Source organism: Pleurodeles waltl, chromosome 8 (assembly GCF_031143425.1).
Source record: "Pleurodeles waltl isolate 20211129_DDA chromosome 8, aPleWal1.hap1.20221129, whole genome shotgun sequence".
NCBI classification, from domain to species: domain Eukaryota; kingdom Metazoa; phylum Chordata; class Amphibia; order Caudata; family Salamandridae; genus Pleurodeles; species Pleurodeles waltl.
This window is the reverse complement of record NC_090447.1, coordinates 739,548,193-739,567,678: the sequence shown is the minus strand read 5'-3', so window position 1 is coordinate 739,567,678 and position 19,486 is coordinate 739,548,193. Positions and strand designations below refer to the sequence as shown.

At 48.5% G+C, this 19,486-nt stretch overlaps 1 protein-coding gene and 1 long non-coding RNA gene across 2 annotated transcripts in view; one reads left to right on the top strand and one right to left on the bottom strand.

Moving 5' to 3' along the window:
* The window catches only part of LOC138250259 (uncharacterized), an 83,777-nt gene extending 80,938 nt beyond the window's left edge, over nt 1-2,839 (top strand). The window contains exon 3 of the long non-coding RNA XR_011194918.1: nt 486-2,839. This is a non-coding gene — a long non-coding RNA (uncharacterized lncRNA). The remainder of the gene's footprint in view (nt 1-485) is intronic.
* Nucleotides 1-19,486, bottom strand: part of ABHD10 (abhydrolase domain containing 10, depalmitoylase) — a 188,743-nt gene that overhangs the window by 125,130 nt on the left and 44,127 nt on the right. The gene's annotated exons all lie outside the window — the stretch shown is intronic.

The following is a 19,486-nucleotide window of genomic DNA, read 5'->3' as shown; positions in this document are numbered from 1 at the left end:
TATAATAAATCTAGCCCATATATAGGGTAAAGATGATCCATGACCTACCTCTTAGTTTACTAATAGCTTTGCCATCAGGGCAGGACTGTTTCTCAGTTTATGTTTAAACACTCACTTTTAATAAGTATATTACTAAAGCATGATGTGGTAGCGCACTGTTATATACAGACAGTAAATTTCCAAGAAATGTCCATAATCCTTCCCACTAACATGCAGCTTTACATGTAAAGATTTATATACTGTATTAACAATAATCTGTGAAAATTGGGTTTTATAAAACATATGTATCATTTGCACATTACAAAGTAAAGTGTTCTAATTATTTTTTTCATCCTATTAAATATTTTTTTCATCACACAGAAGTACAAAAAATGGCCTTTCACAGCTACTGAAATATATTTTTAAATGTTTGTAAAGTTGACTTAGTTATATAGATGTTGTGTGTTAAGAAAAACCTGATACTAACAGCCTTTCATTTCACACAGGTCAGAAAGATTACCTTACAAAATCCTGAAACTCTGCAGTCACAAGGAAAAGTGATTGTGTTGCAAGAAGACAAACTGGCTTTTGACCTCTGTCTCTGAACACAGAGCAAATGTGACAAGAATAAGATTTAAAGGCATCTTACATGCCAATTCAGTTTCCAACTGAACAGAACCCCTATTCTTTGTCAACTCCCCAGAAGGGGCAAGTAGGTTCTAAAAATTGTTCGACTTTACAGTGGATCCACATCCCCTGCCGGGAGGAGTATAAACATGAGACCCGAATCATCCCATTATGTTCGGTTTCCAAGTTCATCTTGACCAAGGAATAGAGTGCTCTAAAAAGTATTAATGAACTGCTGTGAGACAAGGGTTGATTTTTGCAATGCAGCTAGGTTTCCAGAGGTGAGATGCTTTTCCAACATGTAGCTCTCCAGCAAACTGTAAATAGCTCTCCTGTATTCAGGTCAGACTACTAAATTAAGAGCTTTTGCTTAATTGGATTAATATATGTATACCAAAATGGAAAGTGTGCATTTGAGATGAAAATCAGTGTATTTGCAGAACTTGTAAGCAGACGTTTGGAGAACAATGGCTGAAATTCCAAAACATATTTAAACATGATATTTTAGTCGTTAACTGTGTGGTGTTGGGGAGACCTGCTACTAATATTATTACTTTGATGCCAGGAGCATTCAAAATTGACAAAGCCTTTTTTAGGGTTGGGCGCACAAGCGCTCTAGCCTGCTGTAATCTGTTTGTGGGCTTTTAACCTCGCCTACCGCAAGCCCATCAGTTTCGTTAGTACATGAGCTTGTCTTTTAAAAATCACTTGTTTTCATTTGTGAAAGGCATGCACACGTCATGCCTTTTCTGGTGTTTAGCCCTCCTGGAGCGCACCGACCAACTACAGAAAACATATCAGGCTCCATGTTTTCCGAATGGCTTCTGGGCTACTTTTTTTTTTTTAATTTCTTACGCAGCGCAATCTCGCTGGGCGGTAGTAGAGCGCTTTGAAATACATCGACTCAGTTACATGGGTAATTGCACATTTGTTGATACATTTGACAGCGAGCGAACTTCTCTTTTCCTTTTGTGTATTCCTTCATGCTCATGGCGTGGCGCTTTAAATTGGCTCGCTTATGTAAAACTGTATTACTTTTCATTTTCAATTTGTGTGACAATAAAAGTCCGGTTAGGACTTTCCAACGCTAATAGCTCTAAGTCGAGCAAATGTGAGACCCATCGCATTGCAAATGCTTGTTTATATTACTGCTGGAGATCCTGATTGATGCACTGAGGTGATCACAGCTAGCAATCTTGCAAGTGGTGGTTACTAATGTAATGTTGTCTGATGAGGTCACTATTACAACAATAATAAGCTTAGGATGATTTTCATTAAACATAAGTGGCTCGTTTTACATAAAAGATTGGAGGAGCCTGACCTAAAGTGTGCAACTTGCTGGAGAATGTGCATCTGCCTAACACCAAGAAGACCATCTGCTCAGAGAGGGCAGGAGAGTGTCTGGCCCTGCAGGAGAAGACACTGTCTGGGAGAAAAAGCACAGCTGTGTTGGTGTGAAGGATACACAGAAAAAGCAATTATATAGTGGGCGTCACTGGGATAAAATTGTGCCAATGGCGGTCATCTGGTCTCCCCAAGAGTGGTGAACTGCATGAAGAAAAACTGCAAAACAACTGTGGCGACTGGTACTCCTGAATTAATCTGACTGCTGCTGCAACTACCAGTGTACGGTGCAACCAAGAGGGACCAATTGTCTCAGTGGCAGTCTGCCTTTGACCTGCCAAGGACACCTGGCTCAGAGCCCACATCTCCCGAAGGCCAGACCTCACTATTCCCACCTGCCAAGCTGTCGCCTGAACCTGTCCGTGTACACGAAAGACAAATATGTCTGCCATCACAGACGAAGAGTCACCACCAAAGACAGTGGCAGGCTGAATCCTTTGCCAATCAAGTAATAGCGAGACATGAGGTGCAGAAACTGAGAGATTGTAGACGTGAGCATCGCTAAACAGCCTATTATTATCTTTATCAGTAAAACACTTCTGGGCTAAAGAACTATACTAAACTAGTTGTCATGGTGCCACCACTCACTGAAACTTGCACTTGTGCCTAATTCTGCCTGCACTCCACTGATGGGATGGAAGCACTCCAGACACAGGGAGGGCAGGTCCCATAAAGCAGGGAGATGGGCACCAGTGTGGATACACCATTTCAATATGACCCGGGGGTAAAATCGTTTAAGCTTCACTTTACCTATCTAATTATGTTTGTACCACTATGATACTCAAAGTAGTTTCTTCTAAAAATATACAAGCAGTGGACTAGACATTGATTTATTGGATCTGTTGGTTGATTGTTGATTTCTGAGTTGTTGCCACCCACACTATGTCCCTGATAAACCTTTGATTGCTCTACCTCGCTCCCTGGTGGGCAACTGTATAAAGGATGTACTTGGCCCAGTTTGTAGAGTCATAGGAGAATGGAGCGCAGTGACAAATTACCACAACCACCATGGTAGGGGACAGTATTCTACCAATCAAATGTAATATGGGAAAGTACATAAGATTATTCCAATTGTAGAGTTGATCACCTCTAAGTTAATCATTCTTACTCCAAACTTTCTAGCTTAAATAGTTTCCTACTAATCTGCAGTTGAGGATTCCACTATGGTGATGACTGCACATATGGAGTTTGACCAAAGCTTATTAAACAAGAGACTTTCCTCCAGCTTTATAACTAAAGTTGAAGTTGAATTAAGCAATGCCTGGAGGCTGTAATTCTTAAAAAATAGATAACACATGAGTACTGAAAATGTCAAAAGGGCTGGGTTTTCAAATAGTATTCACGCAGGTCTGTTCCCATCAGTTAATCTACACTGCAAGAGGCGAATAGGAGAGATTGCAAACACGTATGAAGCCTAATCAGAGAATCCAAACTCATCTAGTTTTGCACACCCATGTTATGGTCATGTGAACAAATACGGTCTTTTTGTGAAGAGGTCTTGTTAAGTTTAGACTTATAATTAACAGAAATCAAGAACACTTTTCCTTTACTTCATTATGAAAACTAATTCAGCTTAGGAAAGTTCAAAATGTAGTTTCATAATTTGTTCCTCCATTGTTGAAAAAAATAGTTTTAAATCAAAACTTTGTTTGAGAACTGAGATGCAGCTAGAAGAAAAAGTGGTTGCATCTTTTCAAGGTTCTCTTGTACAGTGTATATGATAAAATATGGATTCATTTTGATAACAGTAATGCTCAAACTACTGATTGTTCTCCAACCTGACATGTGGTAAATTCTTACTTAATTGCTTGTGAACTGTTCTCCAGGTCATGTACTGATTTATCTTGAATTGATAATGTATTGCTGGGTTGGATAGGTTTTGGCTTATTTGTTGCCAGGAAAGGCTTTTTTTGTTTTAGGAAAAATATTTAAAAACTTTAATACATATTAATATAAGATCACATAAGATGATCAACTGAACTGGAATAATCACATTTTGAGCGCCTTGCTTTGGTCGGATCGTTCCAGCTCTGAACCAGTAAGTGTTTCCACACTGTGGAAGCTGGGACAGAAATTGTATAATCTCCTGGTTGTGATCTGGAGTAGCAAGTGGTGGAAAGGATGTATCATCTCTTTATCAGAAGTTTCTGGTTCACTACTATGATAAAACTCCACTGAAATGCATGATGAAAAGCTCTGGGGAAGATGCACGAGGACTTGAATTGTATTTGTCTGTCTACAGGTAACCGTTACCCTTGAAGGAATTTAGTGTGCAGTATGTTGTAATCTATGGAGTAATCAAATAATGAAGGATGGAAGACACTGATTGATATTAAGCCTGCATTTCATACTGGGTGATAGCATTAGCTACTGTTCCATTGGATGTGAAAAGCAAGAAAGGTAGACTTGGTCTGAGGGCACAAGGATTTTAAAAAATTGCTAGCAATGGAGTTGACTCAAGGAATAAAGCAGATATCCATGTTGAGACCAATACCCAGGTGTTGAAAGTGGAGGGAGGGTGGTGTTTGGAGCCAGTACAGCATGGCATCTGGAGGAAGGCAAGTGCTGTAGACTAGTGTTTGTGAAGAGTACTGCTGTTTCATCACCACTAACCTTTAGCCATTTGAAGTGCATGCAGAGAACAGCCGTTAGGCAGTGGTGCAAGCTGTAGGTGATCTGATTTTCTTTTGTCTCTGGATGTTATAAGATTCCCAGGTAAGTGAAGCTGCCACTGGCAGCTTTTCATTTTCTTGCAGAGGTTGTAGATGTGCCCGTTTGATACTCCCTGGGCACACTTAATGACTGATAGTGCAGATGGTCAGCAAAGCAAATGTACCAATATATGTGGTAGATCCACTAAATAGAGAGCTTTTGACTGACATTAAGCTCTGCGTGCTGAGATTCACATGAAAAAATGCAAGGCACATGGAGATACTTCTGAGAGTGGACATTGATGCTTTTCAGTTCAAAATGTACAATGAAGGCTCATATGGCTTGGACTCAACTTATTTTGCAAGAGTTTGTACCACTCCAGAACACTGCACCACTTACAAAAAGGGGGAAGAAAGCAATTAATTCTTCGATGGTAAGATAGCTGTAGTAAATTCTATTCTGGGAAGAATATGCCAAGTAAGATCAAACGTATTAGGATTTGAATTAAACAGTTCCATTCTAAGAAACTCTGTGAATGTTAAGGCTTTAAAGGCATTTTAAAAGCAAATATGTCTGCATTAAAAAGCGCAACTGATACATGTAGGTAAAAAGGTGGAAGGAGGAAAACAGCTATATAAATCTCCACACTGGACTGATACAGAAAAATCAAATTGTAAGTGCCAAGGCTACAAACTGGGGTCCCAAAGTGTGCCTGTCTCCAACTTATTTTATTGTGGCCTTCACCTACTTTTCAGACAAACAACATAGCCGAAACACTGGGTGTTTCATTTTAACCCACTTCATTCAGCAAAACAATAAGTGCTCATCAGTGACACAGGCCAAGGGTTTGAATTTCAAAATTAAAAAGTAAAACATATCTACTCCGTGCAATGGTCACTTCTCTCATTATCTGGCACATTACAGTTTTGAAAACCATGAATATCTTGAACGAAAACAAAGATATAACTAACCTATGTGTACTAGAGTCACACTAAAATGTCTGACAAGCTGGAGAATCCTACGCTAATCAAACAAGCAGGACAAACGTGTGAGAACAGATTTGTCAAGTTTCTTGCATTCTTGGATATCTTTACTAGAACAATGTTCACAATAAGGACATCCATTTCATTTCATAGTTTATTTTGGGTGAACCCCATTTAACTTTGACATAAATATGACATAAAAAGACATTATGAGTAAAACTAAATTACCAAGACAGCTTGCCAAATTAAAATACCCCAATACAAAAAGCAGATGTAAAATGATCCATCAAAATACATCAATAAGTCATTACACACTTAAAATGCTAAAATAATAGTCCTGCCCTCATTCTTACCTGCCTTACCACCGACAATACTACAACACAGAATCAAATGTAAAGTAGTCCATCAGAATACATCAACAAAGCATTAACCGCTAATGGTACTACAGTGATAACCCTGCCCTCTTTCTTACCCTCCACAGCGCCTGAAGATAGCAGCCAAGACCCAACGCTATATGAGTACTACAGTATGTTCTCAAAATACCATAGGCTTCTTTGCAATGCTTGGTGCCTAGCGAGATGCACAATGGTCTAATCCACAACTTTCTAAATCTTCCAAAAGCAGGGCAGAAGAACAGCAGATGTTCAACGTCTTCAGCTCTGTAGCCACACAATTAGCATTTGGTTATATTTAATTGACTGCAATCCCACTTTTTATTAACATTGTATGTGCCATAGGCGATATACAAGCTTCCATGTCGGGTTCAAATTTCAGCCTGGGCTGGAAGTAAGAACTCTTCGACCATCCCTCCTGTTCTAGTATTTTGAATACACAGATTATTTACCCACTCCCAATGTTTCTCATTTACTAGTCACTTTGCATTCTGATCTATTAGTGATATGTCGAACCAATATAAGCCCAGACCTACTGACCCCATTTGCTGTTTAACATGCTGTAGCCAGGAGATAGAGTTACTTCTACTATGGGTCATTCTAAATGTTGAGCAAATCTTGCAAAAGTTAATCTGTCACTGTAAAGCTTCACTTTAAATTATAGTCTCCAGTAACAAATAGATTCAGTTTGAGATAACGAAACCATATTAAATACATATATTCTAATACTTCCATGTGCCTAGCACCTTAAGCTTTACATTCCAGGAGCCACTGATACAGCAATTCTTGCAGATGTAAGAGCCAAAATGCTGCCAAAGAGATAATCATGATGTACAGGTATAGTGGGATTTTTCCAATGGCCCTGAAACATTCTAATGGACATCTGAACATCCAAATCTCTCGTACCAGACATATTGCAGATTCTTGATAAGTATCCTTCTAAAGTCAAGCCAAACCATGTACAAGCCACACCCCAAAACACGCGTGACAGGGCAGCTGTCATTAAACCTGCAGACTTTGAGGGGCGGATGCGTAGCTTGGGCATTAAGATTGCTGTTGCACTCTAGGAGCCCGACTCCTCTGTCATCCACCACCATTTGTTGCCCAGCTGAATACTAACTGCCCTTCCTAACCACAACCTAAGAGCCTCCAGTTCAGGCTGTGCCGGTGCTGGTCTACGAGCAATCACCCTGGCCCTGTTTTGGCAGCGTCATTGCTGCCGCCCCAACCACTGGTCTAAAATGGCATCCTTGACCTGATTCTGTGCCCTTGCCTAGGACGTGGGGGATTGGCAGCCTCACCTGCTCATCCCAATTCCTGGACTGCCCTGTGCACTGATTGCGCTGCAGATCCTGAGTAGTATCTGCTATAGACACCAGCGCAACGAGCGGGAGATGCGGGGAGAAACTTTCACACTCTCATCCTAGGCCTGCAGCAGTGAGCAACTCACTGTCCCTTATGATAGATCGCCCAAAGGTGGCTCATAAAGTCGATATCAGCCTGGCCGGGGTTTTTCCACCTCTCGGGCCCCATGACGCTGATCTGCCGCCCACCACCTGCAATCTGCGCTGCCTGCGAGTCCATGGCACAATGCTGCGCCACTCCCCTCCTTGTGCTACCAGTGCATGAGAGGGCCCTGAAGACTGAGACCTGGCAGCAAGAGTGGGTGGCCTCTCCCAAGGTGGTTTTGAGCAATGGATTGGCCCCTGGGTGGCCTTCATACCAGGTGAATGCCCTCTATCCAGATTATGGCCTCATTATGACCCTGGAGGCGAGTGATAAAGTGGTGGTAATACCTCCAAAAGGCTGACGGTAACTACCACCAAATTATGACCGTGGCGGTCATAACGCCCATAGACAGCCAATGTCCCACACCAACCGCCAGGGCGGACACAACACTTACTACGGCGGAAGACAAAGTACTGCCCACCATATTAAGACCCTACAATCCGCCATGTTTTCCGGTACAAACGCCATCAAAAGCCTGGTGGAAACACATCCCAGAAGAGAAAAGACGCACCATCGGAGACCTAGTTAAGAACAACACCGCCATTGAACGCGAACTGCAAGTTTTTCCGATGATCTTCTACGTTATGCTCCACCTGGAACACCAACGCCGACGAAGACAATGACGGGGAGTACAGCCGCCTAGCACACAAGGGAGGGAGGGAGGAAAACGAGAGTGACACACACACACACACACGCAGGACACACACCATACACACAACCAGCTGTACACGAAAACAATTTGCACCCGATACACAGCAGAATAATGCAAGGAAATGCACCAAGGTGAATGTATTAATATCAACAGCTAATAAATAGTCCAATTGTCCGTGAAACAGATATGTACAAATGTACACCAAGGGACACTGCCCAGTCCAATGTTTAAAGGGTCCACATGGCCACAGGGCACAGTCCAAGGCTCAACTCGAATCCTGACTTAATCCAGATAGAACTCTGCAAGGGCATCAGTTTGCAAGTGGGCAGGCACCTCAGGGGGGAAAAGGTGTGGGTGCACCTCAGTTGAAGTCGGGAACATGGCCACTGGTTCTGGAGGGGGCTCCATGCCCATTTCTCTGTCCTGTGAGTGCAACACCACAGTCTCTGGAGAGGGTGACTTTCCCACTGGTTCTGCAGGGGGCTCCATGCTCATTTCTCTGTCCTGGTGAGTGCAACGCCACAATTTCTCGAGTGGGTGACTTTCCCACTGGTTCTGGAGGGGGCTCCATGCCCAGTTCTCTGTCCTGAGTAGTGTAAGGCCACAGTCTCTGGATTGGGTGACTTTCCCACTGGTTCTGGAGGAGGCTCCATGCCCAGTTCTCTGTCCTGGGAAGTGCAAGGCCACAGTCTCTGGAGTGGGTGACATTACCACTGGTTCTGGAGGGGGCTCCATGCCCAGTTCTCTGTCCTGGGGAGTGCAAGGCCACAGTCTATGGAGTGGGTGACTTTCCCACTGGTATTGGAGGGGGGCCCTCGTACAGCAGTCCCTGGAGGGTGGCCTGCATGGCTTCCGCTGGAGGTGATGGCTGCACTATGGTGGCAGATGGAGGTGCCTCCTGGGCAGCCTTTGCAGGTGGTGATGGCTGCGCTGTGGTGGCAGATGGAGGTGCCTCCTGGGCAACCTCTGCAGGTGGTGATGGCTGCACTTCCTCAGCTGGCGGTTGGGGCCCCGTGACCACCAGTGGTGGTGGAGGTGTCACCCTGACCGCCTCCGCTGGAGTAAAGGGCTTTGTCCTCTCCATGACATGGGGTGTGGAATCCTTACCCTTCCTGGCAGGGGTTGATAGCTGCTTTCCCTCCATGGCAGGTTGTACGTGTTCTTTAACCTTCCAGGAAGGAGTTGAGGGCTTCTTCCCCTTCAAAGCAGGAGGTGCAGGCTCCTTCCTCTCCTTGGCTGGAGGTGCAGGCTCCTTCCTCTCCTTGGCTGGAGGTGCAGGTTCCTTCCTCTCCTTGGCTGGAGGTGCAGGCTCCTTCCTCTCCTTGGCTGGAGGTGCAGGCTTCTTCCCCTTCGTGGCTGGAGGTGTGGGAGCCTTCCCCTTCGTGGCTGGAGGTGTGGGAGCCTTCCCCATCGTGGCTAGAGGTGTGGGAGCCTTCCCCTTCGTGGCTAGAGGTGTGGGAGCCTTCCCCTTCGTGGCTAGAGGTGTGGGAGCCTTCCCCTTCGTGGCTAGAGGCTGGAGGTGTGGGAGCCTTCCCCTTCATGGCTGGAGGCTGGAGGCGTGGGAGCCTTCCCCTTCGTGGCTGGAGGCGTGGGAGCCTTCCCCTTCGTGGCTGGAGGTGTGGGAGCCTTCACTGACTTCTCACCATGACTAGGTGGCGCACCACTGTCCGCGTGGACTGTTTGGCTGAGGTGCTGGGCTGGGTCGTTGGGACCCTGCTCTTACGGGCAGGACGGGGGGGGGGGGGGGGGGGGGAAGAGGTCAAGTTGGGCAAGGAAAAGCTTCTTAGGGACGGTGGGGCGGGAGGAGGGCGGAGGGATGGGAGTGAAGGTTGAGGGAGTGATTGTAGGAGGTGTGTGTCTGCTGGATTTGGGTGCAGGTGCAAGGGCAGTATGCTGATGTGAGGTGGATGGCTGTTGGGTGTGTGAGTGCTTGCATTTGTGTCCTTTAGGGGGGGGGGGGACAGACAGGGTGGGAGAGGACACAGGGGACAAGCGCATGGATGTTGTGGAGGTGCCTGCTTGGTGTGGTGATACTGGTGGTGGATGTTGGTGCAGTGCATGCAGGTTTTAGTGTGGATGTGACTGGGAGGGAGGTGGAGGAGGAGGGGGAGACAATGGAGGCAGTGGATGTTGTTGTGTTTGCAACTGTCTGGTGTTTGCATGAGTGCTTGTTGGATGAAGTGTGGTGCCTGTGTTTGCCTGTGCCACTCTTGGGTGTTGTCTTGTGTGCATGCTCGTCAGTATGTGTGCATGGGATGGGTTGGGGTTGAGGGGACTGGGACTGGGAAGTGGTAGTTGGAGTGGGGACGGTAGGAACAGGGACAATGGCTGCCATCAGAGAGGAGGCCAGAGCCTCAATCGATCTCTGCTGGGCCGCCAATCCACCATGGATGCCCTCCAGGAATGCACTGCATTGCTGCATCTGGGATGCCAGCCCCTGGATGGCTTTCACAATGGTTGACTGCCCTACAGAGATGGATCTCAGGAGGTCAATAGCCTCCTCACTCAGGGCAGCAGGGCTCACTGGGGCAGGGCCTGAGGTGCCTGGGGCACAGGAGATGCCCACCCTCCTGGATGAGTGGGCACGGGCAACTCGCTGAGGGGCTACTGGGAGGGCAGTGCTGGTACGGGGGATGGCGGCTGTACCTGCAGCTGGGGTGGTCACAGAGGTGTCCACCACCACCAGGGAGCTCCCATCGGAGGAGGTATCTGAGTCTGTGTTGTCACCTCCTGTCTCTGCTGTGCTGCACCCCTCGCCATCCGTCCCACTGGTTCCCTCAGCGTCTATGGACTATGTCTCCTGGGTCCTGTGGGATGCAGCTCCCTCTGTCGCCAGTGCCCCTGCTCCTCCGCCAGATTCTGTCGCCAGTGCCCCTGCTCCTCCGCCAGATGATGCTAAAGCACCCAAGAACAGGATGACAGAACAAAAAAAGGGGGGAGAGAGAAAAAGGAAACACTGGATCAATGACTACACCAACACCACAGTTGGCATACACAGCACCATCACACACAGGGATCAGGCTTAATCACTATGCATTGCACTGCCAGTGATATGGCTAGATGCTAAGGCAAGATGAGGGCCACACACCACCAACTGCACCCCTCCTGGTACCCACAAAGCCCTGCCTGAAATGGAATGCTAACAATCTAGGTTACCTGCATTTGCCATACACCCATTACCCTAGAGTTGACCCACGCTGCAATGTCTGGCCTGGCCTTAGGGGCACCCACTAACTCACATCCAACACCCAGATCCCACCCCACTGGCCAAATTTTGGAATAATACCCACTGCACTCACCCCCTTGTGGCTGCTGTGATTCCCTCAAGCACCCATCCAGCTCTGGGTAGGCCACCGCCAGTATGCGGGCCATCGGGGGGGGGGGGGGGGTCAGGTTCCGACGACAAAAAGAGCGGGGGGACAAAGGATACACTTGGTCAATGGCTGCCTCAACAACACCGTTGGCGTACACAGCACCCTCACACAGGGAACAGGCCTACGCACTATGCAATGCAATACCAGTCACAATGGAATACATAACGTCAACAGCAGCATACCTGACACCCACAGACCCCTGCCCAGTAGTGGATGCCTACTAGCTGTGTAGGAGTGGGTGTTCATCAGCCCCTGCCCAATATGGGACCAACCCTGCAATGTCTGGCCTGGCCTAGGGGCACCCACAGGCCCAGATCCCCCACCCATAGACTACCCCACCACGCACAAGTAGTAGATTTGGAACCGCCCTCCCCCCCCCCCCCCCCCCCCCCCCCCCCCCCCACCTTGTGGCTGCTGTGATGTCCTCAAGCACCCATGGAGCTCCGGATAGGCCACCGCCAGTATGCAGAACATCAGGGGGTTAGGGTTCGACAGGTATCCCTTCCTCATTGGGAGGCCATCCCCAGTTGGGCCTCCGTGGTCTTCTGTGCCCAGTGTCTCAGGTCCTCCCACCGTTTCCGACAGTGGGTGCTCCGCCTGCCATAGACCCCCAGGGTCAGCACGTCCTTGACAATGGCACACCATAATCCCTCCTTTTGATGAGCGCTGACCTGCAGAGGCAATACAGACAGGAGAACACCATTAAACAAACAGTCCAGCCTGTCACACAAATGTCCAGCCTGTCACACAAATGACCCACCATTCCCATTTCCATCACCACTGGCACACACATTGCCCGGTGCATATCATGTACACCACCACAAGACATTCCCCCCGCCCCCCACCGATGACACGATGCTTGCACACACATTTCCATGCATCCTTCCCACTAGCATTGTGCCTAATGTGTACTCACCTGTTGGTCTGGAGGCCCATACAGCAGTCTGTACTGGAGTAGGACCCCATCCACCAGTCGCTCCAACTCCTCCGAAGTGAAGGCATGGCCCCTTTCCCCGGTCACATGCGCCATGGTGGGTTCCAGACACAGGTCACAGCAGCACACGCAGTGTAGGTGTTCTCCTGTTCAAGGTCAGGAAACAAGTGAGGAATCAGATAGAAAATGGCAGTCACGTCCGCGGCGCTGTACACCGTCACCGCCGGCGCTGATCCCCTTTGGCCACTGTACTTCATAGAGCCCTATATTATCCAATGAGGAATTGCACGGCGGTGCAAGACTGCCTTCTTCCACGAGGCCCAATGTGAGCGGAGTTTCCTCACTTCCACCTGTCCCTACATACAGGACAGGCAGTCATCATTTCGGAGGAGGTGGGGGGACAGTCATATTGACTTTAACTGCGTCACAGATTAGACTGGCACATACCTCGCCATTAACACTATTCCATTACATAAATGCACCATGTACAATGAGCTTGTGGTTCCATTGTTCCAATTGTGACAGCCTACTCACTCTTGTGTCCCTTAGATACCTACCGCTGCGGATGAATAGGAGGTGGGGACATACCCCCGTGTACAGACCCCTTGTGGACTTCGCTACACTGGAGGACAGGCACATTATACTCATCTATAGACTGGACAGGGCCACAACTGTGCCCTATTGGAACCAGACCTGATCTCATCTATCTATCATCCGACTGGGATCCCTCCTCTTGTGCAAGTGCTATCAGTGCTCCATTTCTTGGCAACTGGTTCTTTCCAAGTGACAGTGGGCTTGGCAGCAGGAATGTCACAGACAATGTTCTCAATCATGCTGGCAAGAGTCTTGTCTGCACTGGTAAAACACATGTGCATCTACATTTCTTTCCCTCGGTGGAAGATTTGGCCACTGTGAAGGCCGGAGTCTATGCAATGGGACATATCCCCAATATTATTGGGGCAATTGACGGAACACATATTGCGTTTGCCCCCCCCCCCCGACGCAATGAACAAGTGTTCAGGAATCATAAGTTTTTCCACTCACTGAATGCGTAGATGGTGTGCCTGGCGGACTAGTACATCTCCCATGTCAATGCTAAGTATCCTGGGTCAGTAACATGATGCCTTTGTTCTGAGGAATGGCAGCATCCCAAATATGTTGGCCCAACTACAGCTGCAGCGGAAGTGGAGGACTGGTCAATGGACTAGCTAGTGGTAGGGGCCCGCTGCTGTGCTGTTGGCTCCCTCATGATGTTGGCCATGTCTGCCAGAAACTCTGCTATGGAGATAAGGGTGGTTTTAATGGCCTGCAAGTCCTCCCTGATGCCCTGATACTGTCCCTGCAGCCACCTGTTCTCCTGTACGTTGTCAAGGGTCTGGCCAATCGTGTCCTGGGAATGTTGGTAGGCTCCCAGGATCTCAGAGTGCCTCCTGGAGAGTCGGTTCCCTGGTCCTGTCCTCCCCTTGGCGCAAAGCAGTTCTCCCAGTGTCCCTTACGGCCTGTGCCTCTGTCCACTGAACCCAGGTCCCTGATTGTCTTGGGTATGAAGTGTGAACTGGGGGGTCCCTCTACAGGTGGGCACACTGCTGATTGATGTGTCCTGGGGACAGAGGTGTGAGTACGCTGAGGGGGTGCTGTGGTGTTGGATACTGATGAGGGAGGCTCTGTGGTGGACTGTGAGTGGGCTGGGGTGACCGGCTGTCCAGTGGTCCCTGATGGGCCAGGTAGGTCATCCAGATCCTGAAGTCCAGAGTTACTGTCATCAATGGGGGCATCTTCTGTTGGGGGACTGTATAGTCGTGGCACCTCCTTTCTGCTGAGATTGGCTGGGGCACCTGTGGGGATGTAAGTGATGTATTATGCTTCATGTCTGTGACATACTGTACATCGCTATCTTCTCCTCTATCATTGGTGTGCCCTGCCACCTTTTGCTTGCGTATGGTGATGTATTGTGTGAATATTAGTTTCCCTATGCTGTGCATGCTTTTGTGATGGGTGTCCACGCAGGGCTGGGAGGGCTGTCCATGCATTGGTATATAATGCAGGGCTTGGCATTGGGGTTAGTGATATGTGTAGATGCAGTATGTGGGATGTGGTGGAGTGATGGGAGTGAGGGTGTGAGATGGCATGCAGGCATGGGGGTGATTAGAAGTAAATACTGACTTACCAGTGTCCAGTCCTCTGGCTACTCCAGCGAGCCCCTCAGGATGCAGTATCGACAAGACTTGCTCCTCCCATGCTGTGAGCTGTGGGAGAGGAGGTGGGGTCCGCCGCCAGTCCACTGAATGGCGAGCTGGTGCCTTGCTGCTATGGAACATACCTTCCCCCGTAGGTCATTCCACCTCTTCCTGATGTCGTCCCTTGTTCTTGGATGTTGTCCCACGGCGATCACCCTGTCCACGATTCTCCACCATAGTTCCATCTTCCTTGCAATGGATATTTGCTGGACCTGTGCTCCAAAGAGCTGTGGCTCTACCCTGACAATTTCCTCCACCATGACCCTTAACTCCTCATCAGTGAAACAGGGGTGCCTTTGTGGGGACATGGTTGTTGTGTGGTGTGTGTTGGTGAGTGTGTGTTGAGTAATGTGGTGGGGTGTGTCATGTGGAGTGCTTGAGGGATGTATGGGTGTAGGTGGTGTGTGTGTCTAGTTGTCCCAGTGGTCTTGGTGTCAGTCTGGGGCAATAATTTGTATTCGTAAAGGGTTGTGGATAATGTGGGTGTGTGTTTTATAGTGGTGTGGTGTGTGTATGAGTGTCAGGTGTGTGTTTTTATTATTGGCCAATGTGGTAGTGTTCTGTATGTGGGTGTCCATTCTGAGCCCGGCAGTATGAACCGCCGATGGTTTACCGCCGTGGTGATTCGTGGATTCATAAGGTGCTGGGAGTTGTTTGTTGGCTTAACGGTATGGGTGTTGGGACTGCCACTTTTCCACTGACCTTTGGGCTGGCGGATGTGTCTGTATTCTGGTGTGTGTGTGTGTGTCTGTATTCTGGTGTGTGTGTGTCTGTATTCTGGTGTGTGTGTGTCTGTATTCTGGTGTGTGTGTGTCTGTATTCTGGTGTGTGTGTGTGTCTGTGTTCTGGTGTGTGTGTGTGTGTCTGTGTTCTGGTGTGTGTGTGTGTGTCTGTGTTCTGGTGTGTGTGTGTGTGTCTGTGTTCTGGTGTGTGTGTGTGTCTGTGTTCTGGTGTGTCTGTGTTCTGGTGTGTCTGTGTTCTGGTGTGTCTGTTTTCTGGTGTGTCTGTTTTCTGGTGTGTCTGTTTTCTGGTGTGTCTGTTTTCTGGTGTGTCTGTGTGTCTTTTGATATGGCGAACGTATATTTGCTACCATGACGGTATGTTGGTGGCCATCACTGCGTCAGTAAGCAGGATTTACTGCCAATGTCATAATGAGGACCTATGTGCTTGGGGCCAGCCAGGGAGACGGACGCTTGGTGTGATGCAGGGCTTGCACCAGAGGGACGCACAAGGACTAAACGGGGCCAGCAGCCCATAAGTATGTCACAGAGCGATTACACAGCTGTGTGCAGTGCAAGAGACCTTGTGGAGTGCTGATCTGCCGGGGATTCTGAGAGCCCGTGACCCCTTGGGATGAGAGCAGGGCGCACACTTGAACTTTGCCACAATGAGCCTTCTGCGTCATGCCTCCCTGGTGATGGGCCACGTATGAGAGGTTGTGGCCTAGTGGTTACGAGTCTAGCCCTGAACCATGGTCTCAATTGTGTACTGTGCCTGCCCCCATGTTTGAACCTCTTGCTCTTGTCTGGGGGCCCTGGAGCCAGGACCGGAGCCTGGTGTCGATGTGATGACCCACTGATGGGTCGATGTCTTGCCGTATTGGTGCTAAGTGTCTCATGCAATGGACTTCTCTGTAGGCCTCTGTGATGTCTGGAGAATATGGCACCCCAAGCAGTGGCAGTTTACTCACACATAGGTGGCACACCACACACACTCATGCATTGATCTTAACCTTGTGTCATCCACAGGCTGTCTCTGTGTATCTCAGGTCCAGGTCCTCCCCAGGGGGATCTCTGATCATGCCCCTCTTCTCCTCCGGCTTGGCTCAAACCCGGACTTTCTGCGTCCGATGTGGTGGCTCAACTCATGGCACCTTCAAGATGAGACCTGTAAGCAGGAACTTGAACACAAACTGAAGGCTTACTTTCTGACGAATGACAACTCAGTGCGCTCAGCTGGTAGTCTATGGGTGGTCAGTAAAGCCACCATCAGAGGGTATGCCAAAGGCAAGATTAGGGTGAGGGAACAAGACCAGCGCAGTGACTGACTCAGTTTAAGGTTTGTGCTCTCTGTTTGCAGGCACATCTTCCTTCGGGCTCACTAAGTGCTGCTTGTTGGCAACTTGAGTTGATCCGTGAAGAGATCTTTCTACTGTTGTTCAAAGCCACGAAATAGCTGTTGTGGGCCTCGATCGCCGGTGTGTATGGCTGAGGAGACAAAAATGGCAAGGTCTTGTACTTAAGCGTCCAGGATGATACATGAGATCACTGATAAATCACTGATAAATAGTGGCATATGCACTGAACCCTTCGGGCATTGCCCAGGCTTTCGTGACCTACTACTGGCACCTTTACACCGCTCCCCTAAGACTGACCCTGCTCCTAACCCTTACTTCTTAGAGGAAGCACCCCTTCCTCATCTATCACCCATCAAAACAGATGTTAGATCAGTCCCTAACAGCGGCAGAGATTGGCACAGTTATATCAGCCTTGGCAGCGGGGAGGGCTACCGGACCCGACGGATCTCCCACAGAATATTATGCTGTATTTATAGACCTCCTTATCCCTCGGCTGCTAGCCTCTACCGGGGAAGCTTTCAAGAACACATCCTTTCCACCCGAAAAAGATGGGGCCACAATTGTAGTTATTCTGAAGATACAAAACACATCCACCTCCTGCTCAGACTATTGTTGGATCTCCCTTATTAATAGGGAAGTCAAGATCCTCTACACCATTTTGGCTACCCGCATCAAGACCGTCCTTCAGACCCTGATCCACCCGGACCAATACAGATTTATACCAACCCGTGGTACGAGGCACTGTCTCCGCCAGCTACACATTGCCCTCGTCCGCCGACATCTCCTTGTGCCTCAAAAAGCTCTCATTTTCATAGATTTTGAGAAGGCGTTTGACACTGTAGACTAAAATTATCTGGACCATAACCTGCAGAGAGCTAGAGTTGGGCCCCACTTCTGCAGACTCATCCACACGCTCTACTCTAATCCTATGGTCCAAATAAATGGCACAGTATCTGATGCCTTTCCTATAGGGCAGGGGACACAGAAGGGTTGCCCATTGTCACCACCTCCTCTCCGCGCTTGCAATAGAATCCCTTGCGCGTCTCCTCCGCTGTGACGCGCATGGACAGGGAAGGATGAAGGATACCGGACACGAGGATCGCAGCGCATTATAGGCAGATGATGTACTCTTGTTCCTCACTGACCCTGCCAAAAGTGGTACCCGCTGCTTCCAGATTCTCCACCTATTTGGTAAGGTACTTGGCTTGAGTTTCAACCTAGCTAAATAGGTGTTTGTCCCCCGGTCCCGGTCACAAAGTTGTACTGACTGGCAGACGGACATACCTGTGTGTAGGGTACGTTTTTGCGACCCATATCCCTATTTCGCAATACATCCTGAGCTCATGTGGTCTCTGAACCTAGCCCCTCTGACCGGACGAACAAAAGAAGACCTTAAGAAGTGACAGTCACTTCAGCTCAGTGTGATGGGGATGACTGCCCTTTACAAAATGATGGTGCTCCTGAGATTCCTTTATGCCCTCCAGAATTTTCCAATGCAGATAACCCAGCACTGATTCCTGGAGATAGACACGATGGCCATGTCATTCCTGTGGCACTTTACCACTGTCAAGGGGCACCACATGATGGTGGTCTTGGCATTGCAAATCTCCGCTTCTACTAGGCCTCACAATTAGTGGTGGTCAACGACTGGTTTGATGGGGGAATGGTCAGATGCCGCCTATCAGGTAGAACTGGCCTTGGTGGGCTTTAACCGACTCATGGCGATGCTACATGGTACCCCGATTCCCTCATTGCTTCTTGGAGTGGCCAGAGTAGTGTTCTTGGCTTGGAGAGTGGCGCTCCGTCATACCAATTGGGACCTAAAACTCAGGTTTCTGGCCCTTCTGTGGCATAGGATGTGGTTACGGGAGGTGGCGGCACTAGATCGGTTTACAAAATGGGATAGTACTGGTATCACACACCTGGGAGACATGTGGACTGGGTCTCTTATGCTTTCCTTTCAGGAGATTCAAGATACATACACACTCTCTCATCGCCATTCTGGAAATACCTGCAATCAAGACATGCACTATATACACACATACTATGCGATACTACCCTCCCAGAATGCAGTCCCCTTGAGGCTAAACTCCTCATCAGTGCATTGGGGAAAAGAGGCGTCTCAAATCTATCAAACACAAATAAATAATACCCTCAGTACTCTGGACCACCTCAGGACTCCGTGAAAGGGCTTGCTAGGAGCTATGCAGGAGGATGACTGGCGGGATGCACGAATGGCCCCTCAGACCTACTATCTACACTGCGCCTACCTTTCTCCAGATCGACTGCACTAAGCTGGCTTTCTCCCAAGTCCTGTCTGCTTCAGATGTTCTCGTACTCCTGCTGACTTTTTCCACATGGTCTGGTCCCGTCTGATGATACAGACTTACTGGAACACTAATGTGGGGGAATTGTCAGATGTCTTGGACTGGGAAATGCTCCTTTAGATGCTGATGTTACTGTTGGGGGTCCTAAAGGGTGTGTGGTTGACAAGGGCGGAGCGGGCGTTCCTGGGAACAGCCATCATTGGTGGCCAAGTGTGACATCTCAGCCCGATGGAAGAGGTTTGCTCCTCCTACGTTAATACAGAGACAGTGCTGATTGAACTGGTAAGCACAACAAGAAAAAATAGTATATGAGGCAAGGGGTTGCCCCTATAAACATGA